This window comes from Nelusetta ayraudi, unplaced genomic scaffold (genome assembly GCF_046127955.1).
Source record: "Nelusetta ayraudi isolate G7.1 ecotype Tasmania unplaced genomic scaffold, CSIRO-AGI_Nayr_v1 ptg000034l, whole genome shotgun sequence".
NCBI classification, from domain to species: Eukaryota; Metazoa; Chordata; class Actinopteri; order Tetraodontiformes; family Monacanthidae; genus Nelusetta; species Nelusetta ayraudi.
In genome coordinates, this window is record NW_027466084.1 from 1500001 (window position 1) to 1518159 (window position 18159).

Below are 18159 nucleotides of genomic sequence, written 5' to 3' on the forward strand. Positions count from 1 at the left end.
TTTTTGAAGTGTCGAGCGCGCGGCATCTAGCGAGACGGTGAGTCAGGACTTCCTCCTGGTAGCTCGCTGGCGAGAGGTGCCGAGCGGTGTTAAGAGGCGCTCGGGCCTCGTGCCAGCTGCTCAAACGGCGGAGCGAACGCAAGTTGGAGGAATGAGGGTGAAATTCCCGGATGGGATTGACCCAGGTCAATGACTCGTGCACTATTAGTAGTGGTTGTAGTAAATGTGTGCTACATTGTCAGGTGGGTTCATCAGCGGTTGAGCAAGTGGTGTGTGTGTGTGTGTGTGTGTGTGTGTGTGTGTGTGTGTGTGTGTGTGTGAGAGGCATTTTACGCTCACATGTGTGAGAAAGAGAGTCCCTGTTTGTGACAGACAGTCCCAGCACAGCTTGCACAGATGGAGGGAAAATTATCATGGAATACATGTGCGCTTGCTTGCATGTGTGTGCACGTGTGTGTGTGTGTGTGTGTGTGTGTGTGTGTGTGTGTGTGTGTGTGTGTGTGTGTTATTTGCACATTGTGCAAAACTAAGTGCGAGCGGCTGTCAATTGATTTCCCACCCAGAAACTGCTTTGCATACCAAAGCGTTGCGTGTACATGCCCGTCGCAGAGAAGCAACTCTGTGTAAAATGACAGCCTGCCATGCGACTGGCATGTTGCACGGTGTGTCTCCGACAATGGTCTCTGAACGCGTCTTTGTTCAGTGGAAATCGCTTTGGACTAGTTGGGGACGTCGCCCGCCCCAAAGCAAAAGTGGCGCCTTGCTTCCGGAAGAAGTTGATTACATTCGAATGACAAATCATCCTATCATTGCGAATGAAAAATGTAATATCTTCAGGCACATGTTCATGGTTAAGGGTTGGGACTTGGGAGTGCCTCACCAGGCCTTTTTTCGTCTTGTCTGATCTATCATATACATCCCGGCAGGCATCATTAAATACAAACCAAAGGCGAGACCCAAAGATTATTTACATTTCCTGGGGTTTTGTTGGTCTTCATCTCGAGACAGTTTCTGAGTTGCTTCTTTTTTTATTCCTGGCATGATGCCTTCGCCCTGCTTCATTTTCTTTTCTTTTCTTTGTCTTACATATTTTCAGTTACCACTTTGATCTGTAAGAGCGACATCTCCACAGCAGCTCCCTATGTTTTGTTTACTTGTTATTTTTAACTTCCAGTCGTCACTTCTGTGTCACCTGTGTCAGCTTGACGGTGGTAGCCGTGAAGTAATTGCAACATTTGATGGGCTGCGTGTTCAAGCGGAGCTGCCCGCACACCAACTGTGTTATCCTCTAAATGGACACATGATTGATACACTTATTGGCAGCATGTTGCTTTGTAGGCGTAAAGTTGGCAGATATATGTAAAGATGTCAGGGAAGTTTATTTTAGTTTCCTTTCTTTCATTGGCCTCATGAATGCAGGTGTCATGTTAATTATGTCACAATGCTATTAAATTGCCCCAAATTCTTGGCTAATACAGATGAACACTTTTTTTTTTGTGGTAACGACTACTTGACCAAGAAAAATTGGTCAGTTTGTGAGTTTAATCTCCCTTTTTATCTGTAATTTGTTTGACTTCCAGGTACCGTTAGCATGTTGCTAAATGCGTATAGCATGTAAAGTTGCTTTTGAACTATCAAAATGCTGTTAACTTTTCTACAAATTATTGGCTAATACATATGAACACTTTTATTTTGTGGTAACGACTACTTGACCAAGAAAAATCGTGAATCGAATTTCCCTTTTCATCTTCAATTTGTTTGACTTCCAGGTACCGTTAGCTTGTTGCTAAATGCATATAGCATGTAAAGTTGCTTTTGAACTGCGCTGGTTTCTGACGAGGCCACGGTTCTCGACCCGGAAAAGGTGGCTTGTCCTCTACGGGTCAGCGGAGAGACCCTGCCTATGGTGTAGGAGTTCAAGTATCTCGGGGGTCTTGCTCACTAGTGAGGGAAAGATGGAGCTCGAGATCGAAGCGACGCATACAGTGACGCGATCGCTGTACTGATCTGTCGTGGTGAAGAAAGAGCTAAAGCTGAAAGGCGAAGCTCTTGATTTACAGGTCGATCTACGTTCATACCCTCACCTGTGGTCATGAGCTTTGGGTAATGACCGAAAGAACGAGATCGCAGACATAAGCGGCCGAAATGAGTTTTTCCTCTGTTGGGTGGCTGGGCGCACCCTCCGGGAGGAGCTTGGAGTAGAGCCACTGCTCCTCCACATCAAGAGGAGCCTGTTGAGGTGGCTCGGGCATCTATTTCGGATGCCTCCTGGAGAGGTGTTCCGGGCATGTCCCACCGGGAGGAGACCCCGAGGAAGACCCAGGACACGCTGGAGGGACTACGTCTCTCTCCTGGCCTGGGAACGCCTTGGGGTTCCGTCGGATGAGCTGGAGGAGGTGACTGGGGCCAGGGAAGTCTGGACATCTCTGCTGAGACTTGCCCCCATGACCCGACTCTGGGTAAAGCGGTAGAAGATGTATGGATGGATGAATGGATGGATGGTTTCTGACGCAATGACTTACCATATCACTCAATAACATCTTGCCCATTTTAAGGAAACCAGCTTGATTGGCTGTTCCTTTTTTTTGTCAACTTTGCTTTGAATTCACTTTTAACATGAAGGAAACTCAGCTCTTGTGGAAATACACAGACAAGTCTGTGACTTAGCTGCGAACTGGGTTACGGCCCCCTTGGTTGTTTGCACTTGAAAAGTGTCTTGTGCTTTGCCAGCGCGAGATAAAAACAGGTGGTAGACTCATCGTGTTGCTGTCTGTCATTTTCTGACATGTCTGTGTCTTCTGCCCTCCGTAGGTGGAGCTCCCTCGCATGCTGAGAAGCCGAACCATGCATCGACCCTCCTTAAGGGACTCTTGGAAAGCACCAGCATTCCTTTCCAGCAGATGAAAGATAGAGGACGACGGTCCTGATCGACGCCGCTCCACCGAAATCATCTCCTTCAGTCCAATCGGAAAACCTCATCTGCTTCCTACCTCTCAGAGATCCGGATTAAAAACGCAACAGACGAAAAGACCGAACCGCATCAGATGTTCTGTTTCCAGTTTCCTTCTATTTGTCCGACATTTGACATTTACCTCAGGGATTTTCTTCCACTGCCTACCTCCTCCACCGAATCAGCCGCCCCAGTGACGGGATCACAGATCAAAAGACACACCTGTGACCTCTTACTGCCCGTAAACCAGTGACAACCTTCATTGCCTCTCGAGCTGTCCTCACTTTGCAACTGTGACGAGCAGCGGCGACCTTGGAACCTCTTGCCAGCTCAGACCTACTCGCTGGCTAAATCGTACCCCTCTAATATTTCATCCGATTCATGGAAAAAGAAATTTGGACCCTGCCGCCGGAGAGGCAGCCACACCCTCACGACAGCCTCATCCTCCTGGACAACATACCCGGCAGGTCGCGATATACCTCAACAGCTTCTAGATTGACAGTCATCTGAAGGGAACCCTTCCAGCGTCAGTGTTCTCTCTCTTTTTCTTTTTTCCCCCCCCCCCACATCGGACGTGCCACACGGTCGTATTGAAGCGCGCTCGTTTGCCCTGTGCTCACTCCAACAGCTTCCACTTGCCTTAGAGGCGAGAGTCCGACAACAGTAGCCAGCGGAGGCCTCCTCAGAACAAGGGAGAGACACTCCGGAGTGAAAAAAGCCTGGCGGGCGAGTGAAATTCATTTCCCTTTTTTTTTTTTTTTTTGACACAGCCACATAATACTCAAGCTTCTTGATCCAAGCGGTAGCATAAATCAAGCAATTGCCCCAGAGGCCTTCGGAAAAACATCACAGAGGAGACTTAGACGTCACCTCCTGCCTTGAGCTTCCTCAACCCAACCCCTGAAAAGCCTCCAGAGATGTGAACCTGCCCACGGAGCAGAAGTTCCTTTTGAGCCTCAACAACTTCCCATTAATCTGCAGACGGGCCACACAGAATAACGAACTTCCTGACTGACTTCAACTCGCTGAAGATTCACGCCGTGGCGCCGCAGCGGAATTAAAAGGCAGCGATAGCATCAGGAATAAAGAGAAGAATGCAGCGGTGAGTCCACTTTTCACTTTGGGTTTGTTTGTCTCATTTTTATCGCCTTGTTTGCTGAAGGCGTTAAAATATATGGGCGGGGGAGTCACAGGGTCCTTGAAACACAATGTCTGTCAATGAACAGAACCTGCCCATTTTACAACTTTGCCGTCACTCACATTGGTCCTCTCACATGCGTTGCTAACATTTAAACGACATTTCCGCCTCATTACTTGATCCACATTGGAGAGTGACGTTTGGTTAAGGTCAGCGGTGAAATTGAACCGCGGCACAATTCCATTCGTCTTGGAATGGAAGCCAAGTACTGAAGATCATTCGGTCTATGCAAAGCTGATTGAGCATGATATGTAACCTGAGTCAGTGCTCCTGATATCCAAACTCCTTTAACGGCGTGTCAAATTGTGCATTTACATGCACTCCACATTATCCGGGTATTGCCTTACTCCCTATTCTTGGCCTTAAAAATGCATGGAAACACCACCATCTTATTGGAAACCTGTGAAATTTGAGATGTAAAAATCAAGAAGAGATACCCAGATTCATACATAGATATACCATCCTGTGCATGGTAAGAAAAAAAAAAAAAAAAAAAGGGACCCCATCCGCACATTTACCCGCGAGAAGACGCAATAAATCCGGAAGTGCTGTAATATCCACCAGTTGCAATGAGAGTACAGTGCCACCTACTTTGTGGAGGCAGACATGCTTTAACCGGTAATCTGATTATCTTCCTGGCGTGTAAACTTGGGGTTGAGGACAGTTCACCAATTCGATCCCAAATCAGACCATGGCGGCTGTCTTATGAAGTTACGCATGTAAACGCACCGAGCAGATAAGGTATCGGCGGCCATTGGTTGTTTTTACGCGGCCCCACTGCTTGTTGAAGTCCTTATCGTGTCAAAAGGACAGTCGCTGCGGGACTCGCGACATGAGACCAAAAACGCTCATCAAAAAAAACGGACCAATCAGCGCTTGTTGAGCAACAGGGGTCGCTGAATGTTTGAACCACATTGTAGGTGGAAGAGACATGTGACAAAGAGACAAGGTCACACGCACCCAACACAAGCAAGTCATTCAGATTTATCAGACCGGACATCACTACATGGTCTGATTGACAAATACTGAGCACTAGTCATACACACACATGTATTCCTGTCTATATGCACATATGCATGACCACTAAAACTTACACTAAAAGACACTAAAAAGAAATTAGACTTGTCCGGCACATACCCCAAGTAGCGGTGGAACTTCTCGATGTTGGTGAAATACTGTTGGTGAGCGTTCCCTTTAAGCCCTCTCTGCTGCTCCCTGCTAGCGCACTGCTCAACCCTGAACGGACCTGATTTGCCCCATTGATTTGATTCATACATAATGCAGTTTTTGAAATATTAACAACAGCACACTGTGCATGCTGATGCGGCATTTATCGGATAAAAAAAAATGAAGGTGAAATGTTTCCAAGATAGACACCAAGCAAGTTCAGATATCTCAACTTCAGCACAAATAATGGCTCTTGAAATGCTCTATGGGGACGTGCTATGAGACTGTGGCTCAGGAAAATTTCGTTTTTATAGTTTTCCCACTTGTAGCGCATGAAGTCCAACAAATAAATGGACGTTTGAGACAGGCAGCAGTTTTCCAAAGCTTTCCTCTCTTAAAACAATTTAATGTGCTTGAGCTTGGCAAACGTTTCGTGTTTCGTCTCTTTCTTGCCTTGGAATCAATTCTATTGTTAATCTGTCAAAGGCCAACAGCCGAGACGCTGACTTTTTCTGGACGTCCGCGCTCGTGTTGACAACCGAACATTTTGCCGACGGGGCTTTGTGACAGCGTGTTCACAGTTTTAGTGAATGCAAGCATATGGGACCCCCCACAAGCACTCTTTAGTCCTACCACGGTGGTCGGACTCACTGTGTAGCAGCACACCAGTCCCCGCGCCTGCTGTCACAAAGCCACTCCAGGCCTGCAAAACACCCCGAGCAAGCTTTTAAATCAATTTGGTATTCTGGCATTTAGTCTTGGCCTGCATATGACGATGATTAATAGAAAGTATTAATGCATTTATTTTAGAAGGAGGGATATTTCAGCTTTCAGTTCCACTGCGACAATCTGTTCAGTTCAGCCTTCTGTTTCTTTTCTTGTTTTTTTTAAACGTTGTAGCTGGAATGACGAGAGCTGCGACTGTTTTATTGCAGTCACTTAAGGAATACTCTCTCCACCTGTGTGATGCATTAAAGGAAGTAGTTTGCCGCCGGCCTAATGCGAACGTCGGGTCGAACCCTCTGAGGTGCGTACGTGACGGCCTGTGTTCAAAGCTACTTTTAAAACGGAGACTGAATTACTGCAGTCATGAGACTGCCGATAAGATCCCAGCGTGGAGACAGTACACAGTGCCTACAGCCGCATAATAACAACTCCTGAAATATAAGTCACGGAAAACGGATCTGCGCTAATGTGGCCGTGTTGCGCGCCCTCTTTGATAAAACCTGAAAGAGCGAAAATGCGCCACGGCGGCGTCACGGTGACGCTGCTTGACGGCGCGAGACGCCGAGCTGAACCGAAGAAAATGCCGAGGGACGGCGGCGGGACCGGGACAAAATGGATGCGACTTGCTCAGGACAAATGACGCGTCTGGGACGGCGTGCCCCGCGCCTCCGCTCGCGTCCTCGCGCCAGTCGGTGGGAGACGCACACGGATTAGCGTCCATCATTGGTAGTCTCCTCACATCCCAGCGCCATAACTTGTTCCTGGGCTCTGCTTCGTGTTGCCACGGCAACGCACACTCTTCCCACGGCACCTGTGGCTCGGATACACTCTGATCCATAGGACGCTGGGCTTGCGACAGCCAGTCGCGTCGGCGGCCTGTTCGCCCCCCCGTTTGTCGGACTTTCCTGCGTGACGGAGTTGACCTACTTGGGACGAAAGGACAACCTGGTGCGGTGCGTTTGACCGTGTGTGGCAGGCTCGGATGTATATGCACTAATTGGCCTGGTTCCTCTGCCGCCGCTTTAAAGGGCATACGAGGCTAAAACAAGTTTGGTGAGATCTCATTATCGCCTCGCCCGTGTGCGTGCCGGTGTGCCGGTGGGCTCAGGAACATGAAATTGGATCCCCGAATGAGTCATCATCTCACTGTCTGAGACTCTGGCCACAGTCATGCTGAGTGTAAATGCATGGACATGTCTGTGGGTGTTCCCGCCACCCTGTGATTCCTTTTCTTCCGTTTGTGCGCCGGGAAAATTGACGAACACTTGTCCTATGAAACAACTTTAAAATGATGTATCCATTTTGGCTGTCCACAGGGGATTTTCAACCCAGCGATGGTCTGTTATTTTTATTCACATTTAATTTCTGTGCCTCTCGCTGTGTGTATGAGTAGAGGCCAATCTCTGTTCCTACCCACCGATGGAGAGCGGACTATTGATCCGAGAACAAAGGGATGGTACTTTGAAAGCACTGCGTGGCCAAGTGTATATTCATGATGGTTTTGTTTTTTGTTTTTTTTCTTGCGTGCATTCATTCAGATAATGAATAATATTATCTTTAAAAATGTCACTTTGGAACATGCTGCGACATATTCACTACAAAGGACCCGCAGAAGGGCTTTGTAACGAAACCCGCCAACATGAAACTACCAAAGTGTCACAACAAACCCAGAGCAATGGACCCCTCAGAACCCTGAAATAACAAAAATCCCCTGAAGAACTGAAGGAACACATGGACCGGCTCCTAAATTGGAGAGCGCCCCAACCACATTGTAAAGCGTTGAGAGACTGAAAAGAGAAAACCAATGAGATATAAAAAGCTATATGGATGTAAATACAAATGTTTTTAAAGCATGGCAACTGGAAGATACAAAGGGGGAAAATCATAGTTAATGAAAAGCAAAACAGGACAATAGAAGTAATTTAAAAGATGAGTGATTCTTTTTATCTGATGAAGTTGAGTGGGTCCTTCCCCAGTCAAGTGTCCCTGATGACGAACCTTTTGCTTTTTAAGTCTCAACCTAACCACGTGAGGTCGTGGCCGCCTCACGTGGTTACAGCTACGACAACAGGGTGTCAGTAATGTTACCTGGACCCATATATCCTATGATCTTTACAAATAATTAGTAACCTCTTCAAATCAAGACTTTGGAAAGAAGCAAATCATTTGGGGAGTGTGATGTCATCTGTTCAAACCAGTTAAAAGCCAAGCTCTTGCATGTATAGAAATAGTGGGATTTTTGATTGACACCATTTAGAGGTTAAATAAAATAAATGAGTTTGTAAAAGATATGGCTTTAATTACTTTCTCCAGGTCAAACTTTATTTTGGAGATAGTTTGCCCCTGAGAGAAACATGACTGCACAACACTGATAAGGGGATGTGAAGGTGAGTTCAGAGTCAACTGAATCTCTGGCTGCGGGTGATTATTATTATTTTATTTTTTTTACCAAGACTGGAGTTTTACATTTGAAAAGTATTTGAGTCAATGAACTGTAGAGCGTGTCGTGTCATCCTGCAGTAAATAAATACCGGAGGCAGTTTGCGGTGTCATCTGCACGGCGGTGAAGGGAGATTTCACTTTTAAAACTGTGCCTTGCAGTACAACAGGGGGCAACAGCGGATGCAGTGGAAGAGCGATGTCATTTTACAAAGTTTCACTCTGAGACTGGATTGAAAACAGTCTAATATAGGGCCCTTGATACCCATAGTATTAAAGAAGTCAACCAATTAAAATGTCACTATCACCCACGTCAACCAAGGCACCAGGGTCTACAAATCTTGCCCCATATCTGCTGCTAGAACTGGGTCATTATCATTTTGCCGTTGTAGCCATCTGTGAAAAGAGATAAAAATTTCTCTACATCCAATCCATCGATCATCCAACCATCAAATCCAATTCACTCTAAAGCAGCGGGATTCATGACGAAAAGATTTATGCTTCTTTAAAATACACCAAATATTTCAAATGTTTTTTGCAGTGTCAGAATCTAAATTTGTTGACGGTTTCTAATCCTATGATTGCTTCATTATGGGCATGAGAATGTGAATATGAGGGATTTTAGATTAAAAAAAAAATGCTTCCTTTGGATCCTTGGGGTCCTCATATAATTGGTTGAGATTTTTTTTTTTTTTTTTTAATGATTACACATTGATTCTTCGTCAGATTAAAAGGTGGCTTCATTAAAATTAAATCGATTTATGAACACAGATGCAATCAGCTTTGAGTGTCTCAGCAAGAACAGACTGCATGGAGCCCTGTTTTCAACATTTTAGAGTTGATGTAATTGGTTCATGGCTGCGTGACTGTTGGTCATGCAGTGTAGGTAATGGCCACGCTGCTCCGGTTAGACTCCCACAGTTCTCACTGAAAACTTCACGTTGTTTTGCTTTGAAAATTATGTGATATAGATTCTGATAATAGTGTCGACAGCTGCCTTTTAACAGTGACATGCAAATTAATGTTCACAGTGTTTTCAAGCCAGCGTGCTTGACAGAGTTGCAGGACAGTTTTTATCTTTTTTTCATCGTTGTAAGCAAACGATAAAATGATGGAACTTGCTCCCATGTTTGTGCATTACAATCTGACCTGTTGGCAAGCAGTACAATGCTTTCTTCAAAGCAACAACGAACAGCCAACCAATATGCACTTCACGCTTGTCTCTCTTATGAGCTTAAGAGGTTACCAAGTTCATTACAATAATGCTGTTATTCAGTGCAATTTAAAAAATAAATAAATCTATACATATGAATATGTCTGTAATTTTACAAAACGGCAAACAGAATTAGGAAAACCTTGACCTCCAGTTGGAAATATTTGTGCTAAGCTCATTCGGCTCTTTTTAATATTAGGCGGAGCAGTGGCTCCACTCCAAAATGATGAGTTCTAGTCGTAGCCTTTCAGAGCGAACTCAGCCACCCCTCTTGACCCCTGGAGGAATCTCATTTCAGCTGCTTTTCGGGCAGTCTTGTCCCTTTAGTATCTACTCAAACCTCTTTCAGCATGTTTGGGGAAAGTTTCAAAGTTAGATAAAGAAATTAAGAGATTTGATTTACTGTTCCTGTGACTACAACAACGCGATTAAGGTTAATGGCACTTTCATGACTTGTGTATTTGCTCTGTCCGCAGCAGCATCTCACGGCTACTTTGAAGTAGAAATACTCCCATTTGTGGCTGAGAACTGTGGCCTTAGATCGCCTCGCATACCAATACCTTCCCAGGAGTTTTGCATTTTGACCCGGGGCAGCCTCTTGTGCATCACGAGGTCAGAGAACCATATCATGCAGAAGATTATATATGCATCTTATATCTGAGCCTGCATCTTCAGAAAAAAATAGGAACCAACAACAACCACACACACAAAAAAAAAAAATCCCTGAAATGTGTGCTTTGCACTTGCGTGGCTCTACATGATAGTAACATTACAGCTAGCTTCGCTAAAGGAATGAATGCTATGTCAGCTACAACGTCTGAAACAATTTTGGGGGGAAACGGCTACAATTTGAAGGCAAAAAATGTCAAGCGTGTGATTTATACCACATACCGACACACTGCATGGAAACACTTGCCAACATTTCATTCCGGGAAAGCAGAAGAGAGCAAAACTACAACACAGAAAGATGTCCAACTCTTCTGAATTGTGTAATCCTGCAGCTCTAGCAGGCCAAGTTATTCCTGTTAGCTGTTATGTTCATGTCTCATGCTAATGAATCTGTAAACATTGTAAATATTACTAGTTAAACGTCAGCATGACATTTTTTCAAGTTACATATGTTGAGCTATGAAATTTCAAGTACATCATCGATTCCAATCGACAGCTCTATCGTCCACTTGCCAGTAAATATTGAGGTACACATCAAATGTTTATCACAGTAACTTTTGTCTTGTTATCTTTTTCGTCTACAGAATAAACAGGCAAGATATGAGAGGCTAATTAGCGAGCTTGTGCGTGTGTTTGGAAGTTTTTTGCAAGCTGCTGCGTTTGATGTTGTCTCCGTAGCCTCATCACATTTTCATGTTTCATCAAGTTCTAATGTTTGTCTCTAACCTGTATAATTTATAGTCGTGTTCATGTAGTTTACAATTTTGTCTCATATTTTTAAATTCATCTCTGCTTGCATCCCTGTCAACTTCCATTATTGCCAAACCGAACATCCAAATTTATACGTTTGGCATGGTGCTGCAGTGAAATAGGTCAGCCTCACAAAAAAAAGCCCCCATTTTTTTTTTGTTCTGTGGTGTGTAGGCAGCTTTTCTGTTCTGCTGCACTTGACCGTTGAACCGTTGAAAACATCAGCTGAGTTTGTGAACATCCGCATGCTTTTTAGTTTCCTCCCTCAGAATATCGAGCTAAATTATTCATGGTTGGGAAAAAGAACTTTCAGTTCTCGTATGTTTTGGCATCTGTATAATTTTAACACTGGTAGTGGACCTGGATAATCCATTTTAATGCACGTCATTAATTAGTTGTCCCCAAATCAGCATAACAACACACCTCATTTTTAATTTAGTCAATTCATTTTTAATTCATTTTTTTCTTTTATTTATTTATGTCCCAGCCTCGGCGCCTGCCTCTGCTAGAATCTTTAGTTTTGTCTAATGTAGAAATTTAGCCCCATCACGTATAGCAACCTGGGTGGAAGACAGACATATGAAACAAATCTTGGCATACAGAAATATCTGCGCTCGAATAGTGACTAACACTCCTGGAGGTTGGGGGTCAAATTAGATAAGCTGCATATGCTTGAGGCGAGCGGAACTATCCACTTACACAATCAAAACCACTTACTGGTCTGGTTCGGAGGATCACTTCCAACTTCAAGTGCACTCGTTCAAACATTTTCTCAACCACTTGGGAAGGTGCAATGAAACACTTATTTATACACCAGTGTTACGTAGATAACTTGTGAATAATCCAAGTGTCCATAAGATGGAAAATATCTTCTTTTTCATTTCTTACTCTATAAATATTTTATTCCATTTCTTTTCGTTGATATATTTTTTCTTCTCTTTGCACTATATTGTCGCTGTATATTTGCAAATTCCCCCAATGTGGAATAAATGAAGGCAATTCAATTCAATTCAATTCCCAAATTCAATTCGATTACATTCAATTCAATTCCCAAATTCAATTCAATTCCCAAATTCAATTCAATTCCCAAATTCAATTCAATTCAGTTCTATTCTGCTCTGTTCTATACTAATTATACTTCAGATATAGGCATATTTTTCTCTGACCTAAAGATGGAGAGGAATATCTGTCGGAGTCGTTATTTTTTTTTTTCCCCCGCAGCTCTTCCTTACTCACACGTTTTCTCACTCTGGGGGCGGGTCGGGCTGCGCACCGTGCACGATGCGTCGCACGGCGCTGTAAACAAAACATGCGACATGTGACATGCGGTCAGGGACCACGCTAACTTTGTCAAGTTTGTCTGCAAATGCGCGAATAATAAATAATCTGTTTGGGGTCAAACGTAAACGTGTCTTCAGGTAAAAGAACGAAAAACAAAACTAAACGTTCATGCCTTGGAGAACAACAAGAAAGAGATACAAGCAGGCCTTTTGTTTGATGGTTTATTTGGCCTCTGGATAAATTCCATTGTGATGTGATGTTTTCATATTTAAATGATATGATTTAGCTCATAAATCAGGAATCTACACTCTCTCTACATAATGCAGGTTCTTTATTGTTCTGTATTATTGATTCTGGCGCTGTGCTTCTTTTTTCTGCTTTTTAAATTATCAATAAAAATGTTGAGCCACCGCTTATTAGTTTTTCATACTGGCTCTTATTAGCAAATTGCATGAGATGAATAAAGCACAAGACAATTTCTCAGACAGATTACAACACTTTAGGTCGGTTGGCCTTTGAAAAAACGACAACCCTGCAATATGTCTCCACTCTGCCTCTGCTTCAACCCTGAAGAAACAGCTTGGGTGAAACTTTTCCGCAACAGTTAATCGTCCTGCTGTAGGCTCTCCAGTTGGGTGGATTGACTCGGACTCGCAGGGATTCAACAAGCTAGCGGAAGCCACACTTATTGGCGGAATTATTGCCGCTGCGCCGCGCGAGTCGTCCTCGGAGTCGATCGCCAGCCGAGCTCGCGTCACACAGAAGAAAGAAAAAAGAATGATGCTGACCTCATCGCTTCTTTAGATTTTTCAACCGGTAAACAGCAGCGACCCAGATCGTCTGCCCACAAAAAAAACCCCCGAAAGATTGACCGCAAATCCTATAATGGCTCGACACACTGACAAGACCTCACCATTGTCCAGCATTAGAAGATTCCCTCGGCCATAAATCGACTTGACCTAATACTTTGCCAACGAAAGTCGTGGAGTTCAAAATCAAAACAAATCATTTTCTTTTTCTTTTCTTTTTTTGAAAGCCCATTGCGTAGGATTTACTTGCCATAATAGTAATAGTGAGAAAAGCACATTCCAGCAAATGTTCATTTTAATCCCTCCGAGTTGCACAACGTCTCCCGTCCGTCTCTTACCAAATATGATGTCCGCAGATTTTTGTTTCCCCCCCGATGTCTAAATGAAGCCATAAATGGATTTTCTTATTGCACATTTTACACGCTAGGCCCTGAAAGTAAAGCTCACAGGTATGTTTTATTGGTTCTCGACACAAAACCACAGTTTTCCTTCGTTTGTTTTTGGTTGTTACTCTAAATGATTCAATCAAAACTGCTTCCTCCTTATTTTTTCTTATTTAGTGTATACGTACAGTAATTGTAAATGTCACCAAAGCCGCAGAACTGGTGGGACCACACTTTTTTTTTTTTTTTTTTAACAATTCTTACTTTAGTTTGGGTTTGCAACAAACGCTTCTCGGCTATAAAATCGGCCCTGAAAATTTTGCCAATTCACCTTCTTCGTCTCTCGGCTGCCCCCGTCAAGAGCGTCCACAGCCAATCATCTGCCTCCATCAAACCTTGCATCCTCTTCTCTCCCAGCAACTGGCTTCATGTCCTCTTTCACAACACCCATAAATCTCCTCTCCGCTCTCGCTCCTTTGGCCCGTCAAACAAAACATCCTACAAAATCATGTTTCTTAAAATCGCGTTACCATTCGAATGGGACATGAACAGATTTTCCCCACAAACATCAGAACAAAACCTGTTAAGAAAAACATAAATTCAAGGATTCCATGTATTTGATAGCCATTATCATAAGCACACCGCAAACAAATTAGTACAAGATGCAGGGAGCGAACTGTTTTTTTTTTTTTTTTTTCACATGGAGATTCATTTAAATCGCTGGATGGTTATGAAGCTGTCATCGGTGTCTCCCTGTTGCCCTGGCAACGGACACGCAGACGGCGAGGCGCTCGCATCCCGGAGCCACGGCGCCAATGTTTACTCTGTCGTTGTGCATTTTGTGGGTTTTTTGCAAGCGGAATGCATCTTCAGACGTTGCCGTGAACTTGGAGTCGTTGCAGTCTGTGTACCAACTTGCACTCACGGCACATTCATCGGATTAGTCAGTGTGGTGTTTGTTGGTGCGTTTTGAGTACATTCTGCCATCTGAGTCTTGGTGGAATATATGCCTTTGCCTTCATCTTCAGTTACCCTTTAAGACTTTTTGCAGGGCCCCCACCTTTCCCAACACGTTCAACAAGCTCTTTGTGTGAAATATTTGAACTGGCACGTCACGTTTGTGTATTATCTGATGGTTCATGTTATGTTCTCCTTTTTTTTCTTTTTTCTTTTTTTCAAGCGATCAAGGGAGTTGCAGTGGCAACACTGTTGTAGAGCTCTACGGTTATTAACCCTAATCCACTGTGGTAGAAGGCCTCAGCGCAAATTTAGCTTGACGTCGCCAGATGTGACTAGACAAAACAAATGTGTATATTTAGAAACTTCCATTAAAAAAGACATCAATTTGGAAGGAGAAAGAATTAATGTTGCCTGAGGGCACGTGTCGACCCAGCAGACACTGCTGGCCAAATCTGCACCGCCACGTCATTTTATGCAGCCTATCAAGTGAAACTTCAGTCAGACTTCCACTGAGTGTGACATCACAGCATGTGGAAGTTACATTTCACCCATCACCATGGCCAGAGGGAGTGGTGAGCTGCTCTCCCCAATCATTGGGTGATTTAACCCCCAAAGTCCAAGTCTATATGTATATGTATATGTATATGTATATGTATATGTATACATATATGTATATGTGTATGTATATATATATATGTGTGTATATATGTATATATATGTGTGTATATACATGTGTATATGTATATATATAAATGTGTATATGTATATATATGTGTATATGTATATGTATGTGTATATATGTATGTATATATGTATGTATGTGTATATATATGTATGTATGTATACAGTATATATGTATGTATATATATGTGTGTATATGTATGTATATATATGTGTGTATATGTATATATATATAGAAAAAATATGTACATATATATATGTATATGTGTATATACAGTATATATAATATATGGTGTATGTATATACACACCATAATATATGTGGTACGTATATATATATATATATTTATATATTTGAAAAGTGTGTGTTTGAATTACATCAAATTTGTGTGCGCCGCGTCACTGATCCACAGCCTCAAGACAGATTAAACCGGGTTTATATTTCAGCCAGATGCCCGAGTGCAAAAGCAACAAATAACATAACAAAACAGTTCATGCGTGATTCTTGAGCACAGTAACAAAATCAAGCCTCGGGTTTATTTTTGGCTTGCTGGCTCATTCCTTTTTGTTTTGTTTTTCTTTCTCGTTTTAGTTTACTGCTGCACCCACAAAAGCAAAAAATAAAAATAAAACACACCTAAAGGCAATAACCATCATGTTAAATGAATCAACATTTAAGTGGGCCATTATTAGAATAATATAATCAAATATAATGGAGTTCAGTTTTGTAAAAGTTCCAAAATACAAAGCGCTTGCAACTGCATTGTGTTTTTTCTTGAAATCTTTTTTTTTTTTTTAATTGTTTTGAAATTACTGCTGGACCTCCCTGATCTTGCAACTCCAGTCTGGCAACATGCCCCATTCGTCAATCATTTGCCAGGAGGTGCAGGGTTCAAATTCAAGTTTACGCTGCTTGCAAATCTACATAGACCATCCACTGCATCTCTGACATTGTCCGTGTTCATTCTACATTAGCAGTGCCTCTTTATTCTTTCAGGCAGTGACACCCTCTGTGTTCTGTGTTAATTATCATTCCATTAATGTATGTATGAAAAGGCAACTTTATTTGTAAAAGGAAAATCAGAAAAAATACCAAACTAAACAAGAAAATGAAAACTGATGTGAGTAAAATGGTTATAATTAAATCACAGAAAGTGTCAATTTCAAGCCTTTATAAGAGAAACTGACTCAAAATGTGTTGCTAGCTCTGCATTTAATTCAGAGCGTCACTGGAACAATTTAATGCAAATTAAATGTCACCAAAGTAATTTATGTACGTTTGCATGTACACTGGCACACACACACACACACACACACACACACACACACACACACACAGGAAGGCAGGTCTGCGTGGGTTCTCTTCGGTTACTTATGTAGGTGTAAAAAGCACAATTGTGGAATCCGAATTGTGAGTGTCAAAGCATGTGTGTCCTTCACCGCGACCCTGCGATGACAACTGGCAACGTGTCGGGTTCATCGCAGCTATGACAGCTGGGAGAGGCTCCAGCAAACCGCTGTGACTCACTCTCCTGTGAGTGCAGGAGAAAAGTGGCGACGGACGATGGCTGGGCGATTAAAAACGGGAACGAGTGGAGGCCTCATCACCGGTGCAAACTCAGTGTTGTGCTGCTCTCGGAACGTAAACAGAGCGAAACAAGGCAAACGTCGAAACTCGGCCGGGGACGGAAGGCAGAAGACGGCGGGAGAAAATGTACTTGCCGCCGTTTTGTCGCTCATCAATAGGCTTCAAGTGCAGACAGCATGTGGAGAAGTGATTGGCCTTTGAGGGCGCCCGTAATGCTGATTGGCCTTCGGTGAAAAGATGAAGAGGGAGAGAGGGAGAGAGAGAGAGAGAGAGAGTACAAATCTGAGTGAAAACTAGCCTAAATGAAAAACCCGACTTTTAAAATGTCAAAATGTGAACTTTAATCAGAAGGCTGGGGGTTCTTCGAGGGGACACAAGCCGTGCATTTGCAGCTGTGACTCTGAGCGGTGGGTTTTGACAGCATGGGCGCAGGGGAGGTTGGTGTAGCACGGTCATCTCTATATAGTGGCAACCCCTCCGGTGGCTGATGGCCCAACTCCAGCTTTATAAAAGGTGTAAACACCAAGGAATTGCTCTCGTTAGGTGGAGAAGGATGAAGGCAGTCACCCTCTGTTTGGAAGCTACACGCTGTTTTCTTTCCGGGGTTTTTTTTTCCCTCATGCCAGGGGTTGTTGAGGCCGTGGAGTGTGTTGTTGACCCGCCGCTAATAACCCCCCCACCAAACTCAGTCTGTCTCTGAAGTCATTCGCTTCAGAGAACAAGCTGCGTACAAACATTTGCTCAGTCACTTAGCGCGTATTTCTATACATCTGGTCGGCGGGAAGGGTTGGTCTGCTCGCTGTAATGTCTCTGCACACTCACCCAAGCCCTTTTCTCATTTTTCTCTCTGTCATTTCTACTCTGTTTTTCTTTTTTAACGTCATTTCAGTAACTGCAGATCGGCAAGCCGAGCCACACCTTCTTTGTAAAGTTTTTCGTAAAGATGTTTATTAAAGAGCTACGTGGGTTCTCTCTGGGTTCTCCTGCTTCCTCCAACAAACCAAAAACATGCATGAGAGGTGAATTGGAAACTGTGTGTGTGTGTGTGTGTGTGTGTGTGTGTGTGTGTGTGTGTGTGTGTGTGTGTGTGTGTGTGCGCGCGCGAATGGTTTGTCTCTATGCGGCCCTGCCATGAACTGGCGACTCTTCCAGGGTGTCACCCTGCCTTCACCCTAGGACAGCTGGGAGAGGTTCCAGCAGACCCCCGAGACCCAGCAGGAGGAAGTGGGTATTGGAAATGGATGCATGCATGGATGGATGGATGGATGGATGGATGGGTGTTTATTGAACAGCTTTCAGCACAAGGGGACATTGTTCAGCTTTCCAGTCAAAACTGAAATGTTCCA

General features: G+C 43.6%; 1 long non-coding RNA gene across 1 annotated transcript in view; it reads left to right on the forward strand.

Moving 5' to 3' along the window:
- The window catches only part of LOC142892541 (uncharacterized), a 66750-nt gene that overhangs the window by 44022 nt on the left and 4569 nt on the right, over positions 1-18159 (forward strand). The window contains exon 3 of the long non-coding RNA XR_012927448.1: positions 2812-4052. This is a non-coding gene — a long non-coding RNA (uncharacterized LOC142892541). The remainder of the gene's footprint in view (positions 1-2811; positions 4053-18159) is intronic.